We start from the raw sequence: 19186 nt of genomic DNA on the forward strand, positions 1-19186 counted from the left end.
GTACGAAGGGGGAGTAGAGGTACTCAGTGGACAGTTCACCCTTCTGCAACAAAGGTTGTTGTCCAGCAGGGATAGTATAGCTTATACGGATTAGAAGAAGTTATTGGAAAGGTTTGGGAAATCCTAGAATAGTGGGGACCATTTATACAGGAACAATATAGCAATGTGCTAAATTGGAAATAGGATAAATACAGTTGTTAGTTGTGATGGGAGATTTCAGTGATCCTGGAGTGAGGGATGAGTGGGATCGGCTGATAGATCCGCTGCCTGACCGAGAGAAAGACGGGATGCACATGACGGCAGACTGGATAATATTAGGCCCTGAGGGAGTAGCCATTCAGATACGGAGGATGGGAGTAGTGGGAGAATGGTACAACACACCAGAGGAGGAGCCCCCCTTAGCAGTGGCTTTTAATCAGCCCACGCTGGATCTGGGAGAAATGATGGGGCGAGCAAAGCAGGTGGTTTGGGTGCCGACAGAACATGGAGGAGTGCAGGCAGCAGCAGGAGAGAAGCTGGTAAGGAGTCAGTCGAGTGCAGAGAGTGTAGGAGATTTCAGAGGTTTGTGGTTGTGGAGCATGATAGGAGTGCAGTGTGAAGGGAAATAAAGGACAGAGGAATGTTGGCAGGAGATGGAAGTGCCTGAGGAGGTGTGGTTCCGCTTTGGAACCCCGCCCCTCCCATCTGTGGTCAACCTTCCCCTTCTCAGTCTCTTATTTCTGGCCAGACGCGAGATCTTCATGGTTTATGCAGCGTGCAAGCGTTTTTCCCCTCCTTGTGTTCCTGTCTTCCTGTGTACCGATCTCTGCTTCGCCTCCTTGGCTCCGAGTCATGCCTGGCGCGCTTACTGCCATCTACGATCAGCCGACCTGGATTACCGACAGCGTCTGCCGTTTCAGCCCTCTGACAGCCGACGCCGGACCCCCGGTTACATAGGATGGATGGATGGATTCGAGCTTGTATTTGAAATAGAAACATCGCAGCGGTTCTCAGGCAACAGCTGGACATATTTATTTTTCAGCTTGGAGTTGTCTGGCTTTAAACGATTACATTGAAGCAGAGGTACTTGTTTTTGGTAAAAGCAAGAAATATAAGTTTTGTGTGTCTGTACTCTGGTCTTTACTCCCTGCACACATTGATGGCACGGAAGGACAGTCACTGCAGTCACCTATTCTCACAGACTGACTTTCTCCTTTAAGTGCTGATAATGCAGAAGAAGATGGATCATTGGCTTGCTTGCTTAATAACCACAAGCACCCATATTACAGAATGAATGAGACTGAAGTGGATGGAAGGCCACATCATTCTGTCTGCAGTGAAAGAAATAATAGGAGTTGGAATTGATTATGATTATGGAGAAAATGGCTGGCTATGGTGAGAAAGCTGTGGAAATTTGTGCCAATTCACATCGGTGAGGGCATAAAGGGTAATTTCTTTCAGTATGGGACGAATTCGCATATTTGTGCGAGGAAGGTAACAAAAGTTCACTAAAGTACACAATATTAAATTTGAATGTCTTTAATTAAAATGTTATGTACAGTATAACACTGCACCTTTTAACACTTTGCATGTCTGGCAGTGAAGGTCACATTCAGTTTGCTGAATGTATTCTCTGTCTTAAATGGTCGGTCTATTTTTCCTTCTGCTGGATGATGTACCCAATTTTCTAATAAACAAAGAGTATAATGAACAAGTTGATGTTCTGTGTGTCTGATACCTGTACGTGTTTGGCAAAGCAGTATATAGTTACTGCCTACATTTTTGGCTGTGCATGTGTGATTTTGATGGGAATATTATATTTTTATATCTGTGTGTAGATTTTTTCAGCAATAATTGAGTTTATCCTTCTGTACAGTATTTAAGGTTTTGGTAATTCATGATTTATTTGTATTTGTGCAGTGTGCAGTTACCAGGTTATAAATAAACAAATAAATAAATGTGACATCAGAAGAGATGTACAATCACAGTAAAATGTGTGAAAGTAATGGAATGTGAAAATTGTTTGTGCGTATAAGTCTCCACATGTATAAAACGGTTGTATACCATAAGGAAAAGGAGCAATGGATGAATTACATAAAGTGCTTACTGTCCAAAACGAAAATGAGTCATGTTTGGCGTAACATAAATATTCAGAATTCAAGAATCATATGTCTTTGGAATCAAGAGAACTATCAGCTAACTTCACCAAGTCACCATATGGATGCAAAATCAAAGATTTCTGCCTGGCACTAAGCATGTATTCCTCTGTCACGTCACCGGTGGGAAGTAGGACCCAAATGCAAGCTGTAGGGCAGAATCCCCTTCGTGGGGAGTTTTATTGACCACCAGGTTTGGGCACAGAGACGCAAACAGACAAGGACAACTGGAGAAGATAGGACTGGGCACTTTACCAGACTAAGGAATGGGAAAACACAAGGAAGCTGATAGTGACTGACAGAAGGGGAGGAACATGGGGTGAGACTAATAGACACCAAGCGTGGCTCATCAGGGAGGAGAACTGGAGGGTAAGGTTGACTAAATGGGCAAGACATGACAGTAAACGCCCCCCTCCCAATCCTGTGCCCTCCGGGTACAAGGGCATCATTAAGGGGACACACAGACCAGGGCAAAACCAAGGACAACAGGGGAGACTAACCCCCAGGACACAACTCATGACAGGCCAGGTAATCCAACAGGGATGCTGACTATGGACCAAAAGACAGACAGTGGGTGTCAGTGGGTAAGTGGGAACAAAGGACACAGTAGAAGGAGACAAAAGGGAGGGATTGGGCATCAAAAGGACCAAAGACGACACAGGGAAAGACAAGGCAGGACACAACCAGACAAGAGAGGCAAGCAACGGAACCAGTGCAACAATAATATGGCCAGGAGAGGGGAACCTAAAGCGGGAAGCAAGAGTGACTGGAGTGGGGGCTGGAACAGTGAAATCAGGCTAAGAGGTGAAACCAGGGAGAGCCACGGGGAAGCAAGACTACAGACCAAAGACTGAGGTATTAGGAGGGGCAAGACACTAGGTAGCATGGGAGGTAAAGTGAACAGTTCAGGGCCTCTGATGGGCTCCGGGGTGCCGCAGAAGGGTCACGGCCAGGGGGGCCTTTGGAATCCTGTCTGGGTCTGTAGAAGCTCTACTCGTCTGTGGCAGCCGAGGGAAGAACAGCATCGGTAGACGGCGAGGGGTTGGCAGAGTCGGAGGGTGTCGAGGGGCAGGCAGGACAGGAACTGGACCAAACCAGGGACCCTGCAAAACAAAAACACAGGCCAGTACCAGCGCCATGAGGAGACCGGAGGTGGTTCCTTTTGGGAACCATTGGATGGGATAACCTGAAAGACCATCTTGGACCAAGCCTGGATCAGGAGGCAGGTCTGGGTAGCATAACCTCGTTTTTTCCTCCTGGACCTCAGCCCACGACTGGATTTCCGTTGACCCTGCCGTTGTCGCGGCGATAGCCTCCTCGGCTGGGGAAACTTTGGCCACGGGGCTGACACCACGGAGTGGGACTCAGGTCAAGACCTGGAGGCTCCCACTCCATGTCCTCCGGGGGAATGTCCTCCAGGTCAGCCCCCTCTGGGCTGGCATTGTCCGGAGAGTCTGATGCCAGGCTGGTGATGCCTTAATCCAGGCTGGCTGTGCCTTAATCCATACTAAATGTAATTAAACATAATGAAATTTAAAAGAATAAAATGGTAATTAGAGGAAAATTTAACGTGTAAGTTTTAAAAAAATGGGCTTTTCCTTTTATCCAGATGTCTGCAAGCGCTGTGACTGTGATGAATGGTGACGCATGAGATCCTGAGAATGGGCGACGCTTCCAAGGATGGGTGGCAGGTGGCATTTCCCAGGAATTACAGGCAGGAGATGCCTGAGGAGCTCTCCTGGAGGGAAGACAGAAAGAGAAGAAGGGAACAAGCAGAGGCTGTGGGGAGAAAAAGGCTGCAGAACCAGTTAAAGTTGTACAGGTGGATGGTACAAATGCCCTCAAGTCTTGGTCCACGAGGGTACCCGTTTTTAATTTACAAAAAAACAATACATTTTTAATAAATCTTAAGGCTTATCATTAACATCTTTCTAGTAGTTAAAACACATACAATCGATTAACTTACCTGGTGATTTTGGAACTTCCGACTCCAAAGCAAAATGTAAAGTAAATGCAGCGTTCTACTTGGGGAAAAGGGATAAATTAAAGGGTTAACTTTGGAATCTAAAACAAAAACAGCAATATCATATCAAGGGTCTTCAATACCTTTTTCCTGTGTCTGCTCCCTTTACATGTAGATACTGAATGTGAAAAAGGCAAGAGCTGGACAGGCCCTGCCTTATTGAGTTGAGGGAATGCAAACAACCCCGCATGCGAGTGGGGAGAAACCAGGCACAAACGCAGTAGGCCTCAGAACAAAGGTAGCTTTATTTCATGGGGCCTTTCCAGCCTCACCTCAAGCTGTTACCCCTCTCTCTTGGCCTTGACATGCCTATAATCCACACAGGCCACAGCATGACAAAAACAACAAAAATAAATAAATAAATAAAAAACAAACAACAATTAGACCAAAAGAAAGACCACCAACCACCCTTTTTACTCTAATCCCCTGCCCTTATATACGGCTTCCCATTAAACTAATTGGGACAGCCCAACGACAAGGGGAAACCAGTTGGAGTTTCATGTACTAACAACATACATTACAACACATACATTTAACATGGAACACATCATAATAGCTGGCCCTTAAGCATTACCGTCCCCTGCTCTTTCACACAGAACATCCCACCTCACACAACAAAAGCAAGAACAAACAACCTTTCTCACCTATTTCCCCCCCCCCTTTTGTGCCAAACCTTCACCTTCCCCTGTTCCACCCTGGGCTATAAGGGAACCTTCCCCAGACGGCGCGCGCTTCCGCAGGGAACCCATATGCCGAGGGACCAGAGGAAACAGCAACCGGGGTGGAAGTTGGTGAGAGACTTCTGCTGATTTACCCAAGTTCTCCCTTTACCATGGCCGATGGATAAAACTAGAACAGTGGGTACCTCACAGCTCTAAGTTATTGCCTTGAATAAAGAAAGAAATAAACCAAACAGCACACTAAGCATGGACTATTATTTTGTGGTGCGCAGGGGATGATGGGATGTGTAGTCCGCCAATTCAATAAACTTCAACACACAATACACTACCATAAACCACTAACATCTGACTCCTTGACCCCCCAAATGCTACTACCAACCCAAGTCATAGAGAAACCCCTTCCCTTTTTACACTGATATAAACACGTACCTATAAAATATATTATGTTTAGTTTATAAGCTTATTTCATTACAACAAACAAGCACAATCCATAAGTGCACTAGGCCTAACACATGGTTCAGAAGCCTCCTACCCCACCTTACACCAGCCACATGGACACCATCTGTCCAACTGGGCAACCTCAGCGTCTTGTGCCTCCTGAAACGCCACCTCAGTTTCTTCTTCTTCCTCACATCCTTCTTCCTGAATGGTTTCCAGCCATGATCTGCCTCCTTGTGACACAATAGATCCCAAAGCATTCCCTCTACTTTTCTCTCCTTCTCCCTTAACCTCCTCCACATTCACTCCTACCTCACATCCATTCTCCTCACCTCCATTTACCATATGCATTCCATTCATACCAGCCTCCGCCCCCTCCATCTCACCATTGGAGGCCCCTTTCTGATACCTCCACATTTTCCCAAGTAGCCCTTCCCAATCCCTCCTTATCCCCCCCAACCTGGACAGTGGGGGTGTCGCTCGTGAGCACTCCTCCACACTGTCTCCCCAGTCGATCACCTTGTCACACAGGTTCCAGGCATCCCAGTACTGGGTGTTGATCCAGGCAACCGCTGTCTGAATTTGCTTTCTGAGGAGTAAATGATAGATAGTTAACCAGATATTTACAGTGATAATTAAATGAATAAAGACCAGACAGATCTTCAACCATACAGAAAATACAGTTGCTATAATTATTATAATCATGGGCGTAAACTTTACTTCTGTCATTATTATTGTAGCATGGAGACTGTGTCATTATGCTTATTTTCAAAGTTTTTCTCAGGTTCAGTGACAAAGCAGATTTTTCTTCAAAACTATTTATTGCATTTTTTGTTATGTTGTTTACGGTCAAGCCATCAACATTCAATAAAATTTAAACATGACTATTATTGTGAAAAAGATATAAAAAAAGTAATGTTTTGTATCAAAATCAACAATTAAATAATCAATTTACAGTAACTGTTCTATGCAAAAAAAAAAACATCTGCAATTTAAAGCAAACTTACATTAATGAATAGACACTAAACAAAAGTACCAAATGTGTTTTTCCTGGTATCACTGGGCCCCACACTCTTACCATATGTTGTTTATGTTAAAGTTGTCCAGCTCGTCTTTCTGCATATTGCAGACTAATAGACTGTGAAGTCTGTCTTGACCCATAGTAGCCCTTAGCTATGTTTTTAGTCTGCGCAATGCACTGAAGCTCCTCTCAGCTTCACATGAGGACACTGGAACCACCAACAAAATTCTGACAAGGACCTCAATCTGGTCAAACAAGCCTGAAGGGCCAGTGCTTTGGACAGGATCTTAGTCCGTATTCAATAAGCCTTTAGGTGAAAGGAGGTGTAAGAATGAGGATCTTTCCCCTTTTTTAGCATGAGAAATATTAGCTTGGGCAAGAGGTTCAGGTTGTTGAACATGTCCAATAGGAGAGAGGACAACTGGGGCCATAACTTTTTATAGAACTCTGAAGGAAAGCCATCGGGTCTGGGACATTAACCACTTTGCGAAGCAGCCGCCATGGTGGTCAGTTCAGTTACAGTGATAGTGACATCTAAATCATTCACAGCCACACATTCCTATGAAGGAATGGCTAAATCCCTAAAGAAACTATTGAACTCTAGACAACAAGTGAGAGGAGAAAAGCTTGAATGCATTATTCATTTCTAGAGGATTTGCTCGTAATAATGAGACCTTGTTTGCATCAGTAGTTCAGCAGTATGTTGAGACACTAGAAATTCATACTCTGCTTGTATCGTTAGGTGCTCCTTATAAACATCAGCAGATGGGGAGAAACATATCAATTGTCAAGATCTGCTTCACGCTGTGTTAAATATGCCATCTTCTCCTTCCACAGCTCTCTATTATTGCTTACATATCAGATAATCTGCCCACTGGTATCAGTCTGCAAGGTTTCCAGCGATATGGAAACAAATACATCTGGAGATTTATTTAAAGAAAGAAAATTGGCAATTTGTTGTGAAATAAAATCAACAAAGAAAGCAACTGAGTGTTGAACCGTCAAGGACACCATGTTCTAACAAAATTTTCGAGGAGACTGGAGCATGATCTGAGAAAGCTATTTTATCATAGCTACTTAGATATTGAGCAAGAAGTCTTATCAACTAAGAAATAGTCAATTTGGGTAAACGTGTGATGAATCTGAGAGAAAAAAACTATACTCTTTTCGAGTGGGATTAAAGAATTGTGAAAACACCTGACACATTAAATTCTTTGGTAAAAGAATTTATCATTTCGACAGATTTTGAAGGCAGAGCTATCTTGGGGGATGGATGATCTAATTTTGGATTAAAGCGACAATTTAAATCACTCCCCAAGATAAGGTGATATTTAGAGGTATCAGGTACCAGTGAGAACAGACGCTTAAAGAAAATATCATCGCAATTAGGAGCACATGCGTTAACCAATAGTACAGGTGTAATGAACAATAAACTAGTAATTATGACAGATCTCCCATTTGGATCGGGAATCCACATCAGATATGCAAAGAACAAAGGGAATAGATGTATGCAACAATATTGCTACGTCCCTTGCTCTACAGCAGAAAGACTGTAGAATGATAGATGTGATCTGCCCATCCACACCTGTCGTCTGATGGTTTAAAATGAGTTTCTTGAAAGAGCATCATACGAGCCCTTCAGTGATAAAGGTATTGCAGTATTTCACAGTGTTTGATAGGATTATTAAGGCTGTTATAGTTAAAACTAAGCAATTTACAATAGTATCCCCCTACACCTCCCTGGTGAGTCCCAGGTTAATCATTACTAAGGCGTACTCCTAACTGAAGTCTGCTATGAAAATTTGGGTTGAAGGCTGTGGCGCAATATGTTAGACTGACTGAAATAAAGCAGAGAAAACGTAATATAAAGAAGTAAGGAAAATTAAAGGTTAAAATGCACGGTAATTTCTTGTCATATCGCCGCAAATGCACATAAAGTACGTACGAATTCACACTGTTACAACAACCGATTGCTGCACATATCGCTTTTAAAGGTGAATGCGTACTTGCTTACCAGTTATATCCATCCCTGCGTATATAGCTAACAGAATGTCAAACACCATTGCTGTGCTCTAGAACTTGCAAAGTAACTTGCTTGCCTGCTAGTGGCACTCCAGTACATTTCTAAAAGCCTGCTCAGGCAGTGCCATCTTGTGGTTTGTCATATGTAGAAGCCTCAACAAGCCAAAAATCAGCTACTTTTTTTTCCAAAGGACAAAATTAATTTGTATCAGCTAAATGTATGAGTTTTTATAGCCACCGAGCTTATCTTATTGGAAGACAAAGCAGGACATTCACGTGTCATGTAATTAATTTAAGAAAGCGTGTATTTAAGCTGCAGTGTGGTGGAAGCTTATTACCTTTGAATAACATTCCTTTAAATATTATGCCTCAGCTCCATTTGCTTGAATAAAATAACGCTTCCTATTGTACTGAACATTCGCTATACAATTTGTTTTTATGAAACTTTCTTTAACATTTAAAAGAAACGTAGAACTTTCTACATCTGAACTACATAGCACGTCTTCGACATTCCCCGGTTAAATGGACGTTACGCAAGAGTTATGACGTAATACGCACGTAGCGTAATACAACTCATTAGCCAATTTCAACGTACGTACTATTACATTAATGTTAAGCGGACAGTGGGAGTAGTTTCCATAGAAACAACGTAAATATTCTTTACCGTTTGCAGCACAGCAAACTCTACGAATGAAAATGGCGCTCAATTGAGCAGTTTGTTAGCTCTCCAAAATTTCCTTTTATTCTTCAAATTATATTATGCTACTTTGATTATTTACTCTTTTATACTATACTAATGTAGTACATGTCGATAAAATTATTGCATGTTTTTAATGTCATTAAAACTTGTGGTCTTTATTTTTATTGGGGGTGCTCTTATATCGAAGTGATGATGATAGACAGCTATTTGGTTAGTAAAATCTTCCCAAACTTCAAAAAATGTCACTGATCCCTAAAACGGCGGTGTAATTTGCCGGGGTGTCCACGATAAAATATGCGGAATGGTGGGAGATTGGCTATGCGAACGGAAATCCGGCACTAAACAATACAGACAGTTTTCTTTTTAATACGGCGCGAACCCGTAATAAACAGGACGGTAGGCACAGCCCGCCCCCCCCCCCTGAGCACTGAGCGCGGACTGTACCGGTACACTGACCGGGGGCTGGGAACCCTTACGGTAATGGATGGTAAAATGTTTACCTAAAATGTTTAAGTAATTTGGGGCATTGCTTTCGTAATAAGGTAAATGCTTCAAGCTGACTATTGCATTTTTAAAAAAACAATGTTGCACAGAATTTAAAAAATACTCTTAGTTTCATCAGTGTTAACACAGTTCTCAGTAGCATTCATCTGGGTTTTCACTTGTGGAGCGCTGTTGTTTCCTATTCCATGTTAGTTATAATCGCCAGCACAGTTTTTTTTTTCTGTAAACCCCACAATTTCCATTTTCCAAACCGCTTATCTTACTGGGTCTCGGGGTGTCCGGAGCCTATCCTGAAAGCAATAAACCCCACAATTATTCATTATAATCCATCCATCCATCCACTTTCCAAACCGCTTATCCTACGGAAGCAATAAACCCCACAATTACTCATTATAATCATGGGCGTAAATCGCGGAGGGGACGGAGGGAACATGCCCCCCCACCCCCATCCGAGAGTTGTCCCCCCCCCAATAAATTATTTAAAAAAACGCACTCTCTATTATGAAAAATATATATACGTATACCTAAAATAATTGTGTAAGTAGAAAATAAAACAAACCCAAATAATGCATTTAGAAACAGTTGCGTCCCCCCCCATTCCTCACAGTGGTTTGGCCCGCTGCCTGCTTTCTCAGTTCATCTCACCTACTCTACACACACGAGTCAGGTGTGTGGCTGCGGATCTATTAACGTTGAATTCCAGTAAGTAGGGTATTTTATTCACTTTAAATAAAGAGATTATCTTTAATGTAGTTAATGCATACTCATTCATAAATTAGTTTCGGCAAAAAAGCTGATTACCGATGTAATTTCCCATGAATTTGATATATTAGCGACTAAAATATTACTTGTGTAGTTAACGTTCGCTTGTTTACAATAACTTGTTCCATAGTGCACTGCAACTAACGCGCCAAAGCAGTTTCCAATGCATTGTTTTATTTGTGACGACCTGGCATAATATTAACTTAACATTAACGGCCACAGTTAGCATATTGTTTAGCTGTGCATTTACTAAATGAGCACTGTGCTACGTCCAAACTGACCCCACTGTATTTTTTTGTATAATCAGTTTCTATTCTGTTCTTAAGTGTCTTAATTCATTTTAAATACAAATTGAAACTTTTTTTAATTCCTTGTTTTTATTGTTGTGATTATTTTATGTTAGTTTTACTTTCTTTGTGTAAAGCACTTTGAATTACCATTGTGTATGAAATGTGCTACAGCATAAACTCGCCTTGCCTTGCAGTGTCATAGACTAGGTAAAATGACAGAGAAAAGGAAAATGGACATAGGAACATTTTTCAGTGCACCTAAACGCCAAGTAACGAAACGAAAAGTTCACATATTATGGCAATTTGGCTTTAAGAATGGGTACTTATGACTACTAATGTCACAATATCAATCGCAGGCAAAGGAGACAGAAATTATTGAGGGACAGGTAGAGCAGGGTCATTCAGATGTACAGTGTCAGGTAAGTGTGTTGTGCTTTTATTGAAGGGATAAGGACAGAATTTTTTTTTGGATGAACAATTTCTTTAATGTTTTCTGAGTTGTGGCTGTTCAGTAGATGAACATCACAGGCTCACCAATTTACAGTATGATCTGTCAATTTAACAAGTGTAATGTAAACAAGTTGAGTATTATGAGTATGGAAAACATCTTTTCCTGCATTATTTCTGCTTTAGGAGTCAGTCTGTTCTGAGACAGTGAGAGTAGAGGAAGGGGCAGATTCAGAACCAGGGAGGGAGCCGGAGACAGCAGAACAAAGAGATGATATTGCCAGCAGCAGCACAGGGAGCACAGTTTTTAGTTTAGATCTCAGTGCCTGCACAACTACCTCCCCAGTGTATCGAAAAACAAATGTTTTCAAAGAAGTCATTGACATTTCAAGAGAAATCGTATCAAGACTTTCCATGGCTAAATTACAGTCCATCAGTGTAAGGGGTGTTATGTTTTTACTTCAGCAAAGGTGTTTCAAACCAGTCCTCTTTAGGTCATAGACCTGATGCCGCTTTCGTTAGTACAGGCTTTAGAAATTGGAAGAAAGCCACTGAAAAATGTACAGCACACCAGACCTCTCAAGCCCACCAACATTATGTGACTGTCACTTAGGGGTGGGAATCTTTAGGTACTTTGCGATCCGATCCAATTACGATTCTGGGATCCACGATCCGATTCCAAAACGATTCTTCATATACAGTACATTTTTTTTGCAAATATGCTTAATTCAAATTTAAAATTATATGTTTTTTGTTCATAGTTAGAATCTCTGTTTGACAGTATTTCAATTTTAAAAATGACAAAGTGGAATAAAGACTTGTATTGCTTTTATTTTAACAATTATATTCAGGATGAGCAATTACTAAGGACGATTGTAACAACAAATGGGTTGTTTTCAGTTTGTTTAGAACCTTTTAACAAAGGAAGGAATGTCTTTTATTTATTTTTGTTTAGAACCTTTAGAATTATCTTCAGAGCTGCAATGAATTATCTTTCAATCAGACTGCAAAAAATATCAACATACAAATTAAATAACTTAAATATCCAACATCTCACTATAGTTTATCTATTGTCGATAAGAGCAGTTGATAAGAGACTTCTTGCTCAATATCTGAGTAGCTATGATAAAATAGCTTTCTCAGATCATGCTCCAGTCTCCTCGAAAATTTTGTTAGAACATGGTGTCCTTGACGGTTCAACACTCAGATGCTTTCGTTGTTGATTTTATTTCACAACAAATTGCCAATTTTCTTTCTTTAAATAAATCTCCAGATGTATTTGTTTCCATATCGCTGGAAACCTTGCAGACCGATACTAGTGGGCAGATTATCTGATATGTAAGCAATGATAGAGAGCTGTGGAAGGAGAAGATGGCATATTTAACACAGCGTGAAGCAGATCTTGACAATTGATATGTTTCTCCCCATCTGCTGATGTTTATAAGGAGCATCTAACGATACAAGCAGAATATGAATTTCTAGTGTCTCAACATACTGCTGAACTACTGATGCAAACAAGGTCTCATTATTACGAGCAAATCCTCTAGAAATGAATAATGCATTCAAGCTTTTCTCCTCTCACTTGTTGTCTAGAGTTCAATAGTTTCTTTAGGGATTTAGCCATTCCTTCATAGGAATGTGTGGCTGTGAATGATTTAGATGTCACTATCACTCTCACTGTAACTGAACTGACCACCATGGCGGCTGCTTCGCAAAGTGGTTAATGTCCCAGACCCGATGGCTTTCCTTCAGAGTTCTATAAAAAGTTATGGCCCCAGTTGTCCTCTCTCCTATTGGACATGTTCAACAACCTGAACCTCTTGCCCAAGCTAATATTTCTCATGCTTAAAAAGGGGAAAGATCCTCATTCTTACACCTCCTTTCACCTAAAGGCTTATTGAATACGGACTAAGATCCTGTCCAAAGCACTGGCCCTTCAGGCTTGTTTAACCAGATTGAGGTCCTTGTCAGAATTTTGTTGGTGGTTCCAGTGTCCTCATGTGAAGCTGAGAGGAGCTTCAGTGCATTGCGCAGACTAAAGACGTGGCTAAGGGCTACTATGGGCCACGATGGACTTAACAGTCTGTTAGTCTGAATATGCAGAAAGATGAGCTGGACAACTTTAACATAAACAACATATGCCAGGAGTTTGTGGGGCCCCGTGATACCAGGAAAAACACATTTGGTACTTTTGTTTAGTGTCCATTCATTAATGTAAGTTTGCTTTAAATTGCAGATGTTTTTTTTTTTTTGCATAGAACAGTTACTGTAAATTGGTTATTTAATTGTTGATTTTGATGCAAAACATTACTTATGTGATATCTTTTTCACAATAATAGTCATGTTTAAATTTTATTGTATGTTGATGGCTTGACCGTAAACAACATAACAAAAAATGCAATAAATAGTTTTGAAGAAAAATCTGCTTTGTCATTTAACCTGAGAAAAACTTTGAAAATAAGCATAATGACACAGTCTCCCTGCTACAATAGTAATGACAGAAGTAATGTTTTTCACTGTGAGGACAAATCTTCATAAGTACAATTTGACTGTATTATTTGTGTCCCCTTCAAAAATTGCTTATGAGAAATGTTATATTTATTGTCCCCCCCTACTGTTAAATGAAATTTACTCCCATGATTATAATAATTATAGCAACTGTTTTTTTATGGTTGAAGATCTGTCTGGTCTTTATTCATTTAATTATCACTGTAAATAGTTGGTTAACTATCTATCATTTACTCCTCAGAAAGCAAATTCAGACAGCGGTTGCCTGGATCAACACCCAGTACTGGGATGCCTGGAACCTGTGTGACAAGGTGATCGACTGGGGAGACAATGTGGAGGAGTGCTCACGAGCGACACCCCCACTGTCCAGGTTGGGGGGGATAAGGAGGGATTGGGAAGGGCTACTTGGGAAAATGTGGAGGTATCAGAAAGGGGCGTCCAATGGTGAGATGGAGGGGGCGGAGGCTGGTATGAATGGAATGCATATGGTAAATGGAGGTGAGGAGAATGGATGTGAGGTAGGAGTGAATGTGGAGGAGGTTAAGGGAGAAGGAGAGAAAAGTAGAGGGAATGCTTTGGGATCTATTGTGTCACAAGGAGGCAGATCATGGCTGGAAACCATTCAGGAAGAAGGATGTGAGGAAGAAGAAGAAACTGAGGTGGCGTTTCAGGAGGCACAAGACGCTGAGGTTGCCCAGTTGGACAGATGGTGTCCATGTGGCTGGTGTAAGGTGGGGTAGGAGGCTTCTGAACCATGTGTTAGGCCTAGTGCACTTATGGATTGTGCTTGTTTGTTATAATGAAATAAGCTTATAAACTAAACATAATATATTTTATAGGTACGTGTTTATATCAGTATCTACATGTAAAGGGAGCAGACACAGGAAAAAGGTATTGAAGACCCTTGATATGATATTGCTGTTTTTGATTTAGATTCCAAAGTTAACCCTTTATTTAATTTATCCCTTTTCCCCAAGTAGAATGATGCATTTACTTGTAATCTGTATTATTTTGCTTTGGAGTCGGAAGTTCCAAAATCACCAGGTAAGTTAATCGATTGTATGTGTTTTAACTACTAGACAGATGTAAATGATAAGCCTTAAGATTTATTTTAAATTAATTTATTGTTTTTTTGTAAATTAAAAACAGGAACCCTCGTGGACCAAGACTTGAGGGCATTTGTACCATCCAGCTGTACAACTTTAACTGGTTCTGCAGTCTTTTTCTCCCCACAGCCTCTGCTTGTTCCCTTCTTCTCTTTCTGTCTTCCCTCCAGGAGAGCTCCTCAGGCATCTCCAGCCTGTAATTCCTGGGAAATGCCACCTGCCACCCATCCTTGGAAGCGTCGCCCAGTCTCAGGATCTCATACGTCACCATTCATCACAGAGTCACAGCGCTTGCAGACATCTGGATAAAAGGAAAAGCCCATTTTTTAAAACTTACACGTTAAATTTTCCTCTAATTACCATTTTATTCTTTTAAATTTCATTATGTTTAATTACATTTAGTATGGATTAAGGCACAGCCAGCCTGGATTAAGGCATCACCAGCCTGTCATCAGACTCTCCGGACAATGCCAGCCCAGAGGGGGCTGACCTGGAGGACATTCCCCCGGAGGACATGGAGTGGGAGCCTCCAGGTCTTGCCCTGAGTCCCACTCCGTGGTGTCAGCCCCGTGGCCAAAGTTTCCCCAGCCGAGGAGGCTATCGCCGCGACAACGGCAGGGTCAACGGAAATCCAGTCGTGGGCTGAGGTCCAGGAGGAAAAAACGAGGTTATGCTACCCAGACCTGCCTCCTGATCCAGGCTTGGTCCAAGATGGTCTTTCAGGTTATCCCATCCAATGGTTCCCAAAAGGAACCACCTCCGGTCTCCTCATGGCGCTGGTACTGGCCTGTGTTTTTGTTTTGCAGGGTCCCTGGTTTGGTCCAGTTCCTGTCCTGCCTGCCCCTCGACACCCTCCGACTCTGCCAACCCCTCGCCGTCTACCGATGCTGTTCTTCCCTCGGCTGCCACAGACGAGTAGAGCTTCTACAGACCCAGACAGGATTCCAAAGGCCCCCCTGGCCGTGACCCTTCTGCGGCACCCCGGAGCCCATCAGAGGCCCTGAACTGTTCACTTTACCTCCCATGCTACCTAGTGTCTTGCCCCTCCTAATACCTCAGTCTTTGGTCTGTAGTCTTGCTTCCCCGTGGCTCTCCCTGGTTTCACCTCTTAGCCTGATTTCACTGTTCCAGCCCCCACTCCAGTCACTCTTGCTTCCCGCTTTAGGTTCCCCTCTCCTGGCCATATTATTGTTGCACTGGTTCCGTTGCTTGCCTCTCTTGTCTGGTTGTGTCCTGCCTTGTCTGTCCCTGTGTCGTCTTTGGTCCTTTTGATGCCCAATCCCTCCCTTTTGTCTCCTTCTACTGTGTCCTTTGTTCCCACTTACCCACTGACACCCACTGTCTGTCTTTTGGTCCATAGTCAGCATCCCTGTTGGATTACCTGGCCTGTCATGAGTTGTGTCCTGGGGGTTAGTCTCCCCTGTTGTCCTTGGTTTTGCCCTGGTCTGTGTGTCCCCTTAATGATGCCCTTGTACCCGGAGGGCACAGGATTGGGAGGGGGGCGTTTACTGTCATGTCTTGCCCATTTAGTCAACCTTACCCTCCAGTTCTCCTCCCTGATGAGCCACGCTTGGTGTCTATTAGTCTCACCCCATGTTCCTCCCCTTCTGTCAGTCACTATCAGCTTCCTTGTGTTTTCCCATTCCTTAGTCTGGTAAAGTGCCCAGTCCTATCTTCTCCAGTTGTCCTTGTCTGTTTGCGTCTCTATGCCCAAACCTGGTGGTCAATAAAACTCCCCACGAAGGGGATTCTGCCCTACAGCTTGCATTTGGGTCCTACTTCCCACCGGTGACGTGACAGAGGAATACATGCTTAGTGCCAGGCAGAAATCTTTGATTTTGCATCCATATGGTGACTTGGTGAAGTTAGCTGATAGTTCTCTTGATTCCAAAGACATATGATTCTTGAATTCTGAATATTTATGTTACGCCAAACATGACTCATTTTCGTTTTGGACAGTAAGCACTTTATGTAATTCATCCATTGCTCCTTTTCCTTATGGTATACAACCGTTTTATACATGTGGAGACTTATACGCACAAACAATTTTCACATTCCATTACTTTCACACATTTTACTGTGATTGTACATCTCTTCTGATGTCACATTTATTTATTTGTTTATTTATAACCTGGTAACTGCACACTGCACAAATACAAATAAATCATGAATTACCAAAACCTTAAATACTGTACAGAAGGATAAACTCAATTATTGCTGAAAAAATCTACACACAGATATAAAAATATAATATTCCCATCAAAATCACACATGCACAGCCAAAAATGTAGGCAGTAACTATATACTGCTTTGCCAAACACGTACAGGTATCAGACACACAGAACATCAACTTGTTCATTATACTCTTTGTTTATTAGAAAATTGGGTACATCATCCAGCAGAAGGAAAAATAGACCGACCATTTAAGACAGAGAATACATTCAGCAAACTGAATGTGACCTTCACTGCCAGACATGCAAAGTGTTAAAAGGTGCAGTGTTATACTGTACATAACATTTTAATTAAAGACATTCAAATTTAATATTGTGTACTTTAGTGAACTTTTGTTACCTTCCTCGCACAAATATGCGAATTCGTCCCATACTGAAAGAAATTACCCTTTATGCCCTCACCGATGTGAATTGGCACAAATTTCCACAGCTTTCTCACCATAGCCAGCCATTTTCTCCATAATCATAATCAATTCCAACTCCTATTATTTCTTTCACTGCAGACAGAATGATGTGGCCTTCCATCCACTTCAGTCTCATTCATTCTGTAATATGGGTGCTTGTGGTTATTAAGCAAGCAAGCCAATGATCCATCTTCTTCTGCATTATCAGCACTTAAAGGAGAAAGTCAGTCTGTGAGAATAGGTGACTGCAGTGACTGTCCTTCCGTGCCATCAATGTGTGCAGGGAGTAAAGACCAGAGTACAGACACACAAAACTTATATTTCTTGCTTTTACCAAAAACAAGTACCTCTGCTTCAATGTAATCGTTTAAAGCCAGACAACTCCAAGCTGAAAAATAAATATGTCCAGCTGTTGCCTGAGAACCGCTGCGATGTTTCTATTTCAAATACAAGCTCGAATCCATCCATCCATCCTATGTAACCGGGGGTCCGGCGTCGGCTGTCAGAGGGCTGAAACGGCAGACGCTGTCGGTAATCCAGGTCGGCTGATCGTAGATGGCAGTAAGCGCGCCAGGCATGACTCGGAGCCAAGGAGGCGAAGCAGAGATCGGTACACAGGAAGACAGGAACACAAGGAGGGGAAAAACGCTTGCACGCTGCATAAACCATGAAGATCTCGCGTCTGGCCAGAAATAAGAGACTGAGAAGGGGAAGGTTGACCACAGATGGGAGGGGCGGGGTTCCAAAGCGGAACCACACCTCCTCAGGCACTTCCATCTCCTGCCAACATTCCTCTGTCCTTTATTTCCCTTCACACTGCACTCCTATCATGCTCCACAACCACAAACCTCTGAAATCTCCTACACTCTCTGCACTCGACTGACTCCTTACCAGCTTCTCTCCTGCTGCTGCCTGCACTCCTCCATGTTCTGTCGGCACCCAAACCACCTGCTTTGCTCGCCCCATCATTTCTCCCAGATCCAGCGTGGGCTGATTAAAAGCCACTGCTAAGGGGGGCTCCTCCTCTGGTGTGTTGTACCATTCTCCCACTACTCCCATCCTCCGTATCTGAATGGCTACTCCCTCAGGGCCTAATATTATCCAGTCTGCCGTCATGCGCATCCCGTCTTTCTCTCGGTCAGGCAGCGGATCTATCAGCCGATCCCACTCATCCCTCACTCCAGGATCACTGAAATCTCCCATCACAACTAACAACTGTATTTATCCTATTTCCAATTTAGCACATTGCTATATTGTTCCTGTATAAATGGTCCCCACTATTCTAGGATTTCCCAAACCTTTCCAATAACTTCTTCTAATCCGTATAAGCTATACTATCCCTGCTGGACAACAACCTTTGTTGCAGAAGGGTGAACTGTCCACTGAGTACCTCTACTCCCCCTTCGTACATTTTATGTCTATCTGCAGCTGACACACAGCATCTCTGCCTAACAAATTCACTGGGATATGCTCTGATGTTAGTTTAGACATATTTACATTTTTGGCCCCTATCTGAACATCTACTAAAGAAGATTCTGGAACATGCAGGTTGGACAGGTGTGTCTATGCTGATCACAGCTCCAGCACACCAGCTGAATCAGCCTGTTTCCCAGTCTCCCAGGGGTCTAGGATCATCAAATTTGTGAGTAAATGGGTGCCCTCTGAGGAAACCCCCATCCATTGTATCTACTCACTCTGTTCTAATTAGGGACCGGAGGCCAATTAGTGGCCTTGTTTTTTTGGCAGTGACTGACTCAATTTCTTCGTCAGCTCCCTCTCATGCTCTTCAGCAGAGTCCTCCTCCTCTCTGTACAAGTCAATAGCGTGGATCAGCTGCTCCTCAGGAATAGTAATAAGTCCCACCACTTGCCTTAGCCTGCTTCTCACTGGCTTCGGGAGCGTGTCCTGCAGAGCC

At 42.6% G+C, this 19186-nt stretch overlaps 1 long non-coding RNA gene across 1 annotated transcript; it reads left to right on the forward strand.

Moving 5' to 3' along the window:
* Positions 1-13769: 13769 nt before the first annotated feature.
* LOC125722862 (uncharacterized) lies at positions 13770-15348 on the forward strand. The gene is made up of 3 exons (XR_007386674.1): positions 13770-13841; positions 14128-14261; positions 14370-15348. It is a non-coding gene; the product is annotated as an uncharacterized LOC125722862 (long non-coding RNA).
* Positions 15349-19186: the final 3838 nt, after the last annotated feature.

Source organism: Brienomyrus brachyistius, unplaced genomic scaffold, assembly GCF_023856365.1.
Source record: "Brienomyrus brachyistius isolate T26 unplaced genomic scaffold, BBRACH_0.4 scaffold43, whole genome shotgun sequence".
NCBI lineage: Eukaryota > Metazoa > Chordata > Actinopteri > Osteoglossiformes > Mormyridae > Brienomyrus > Brienomyrus brachyistius.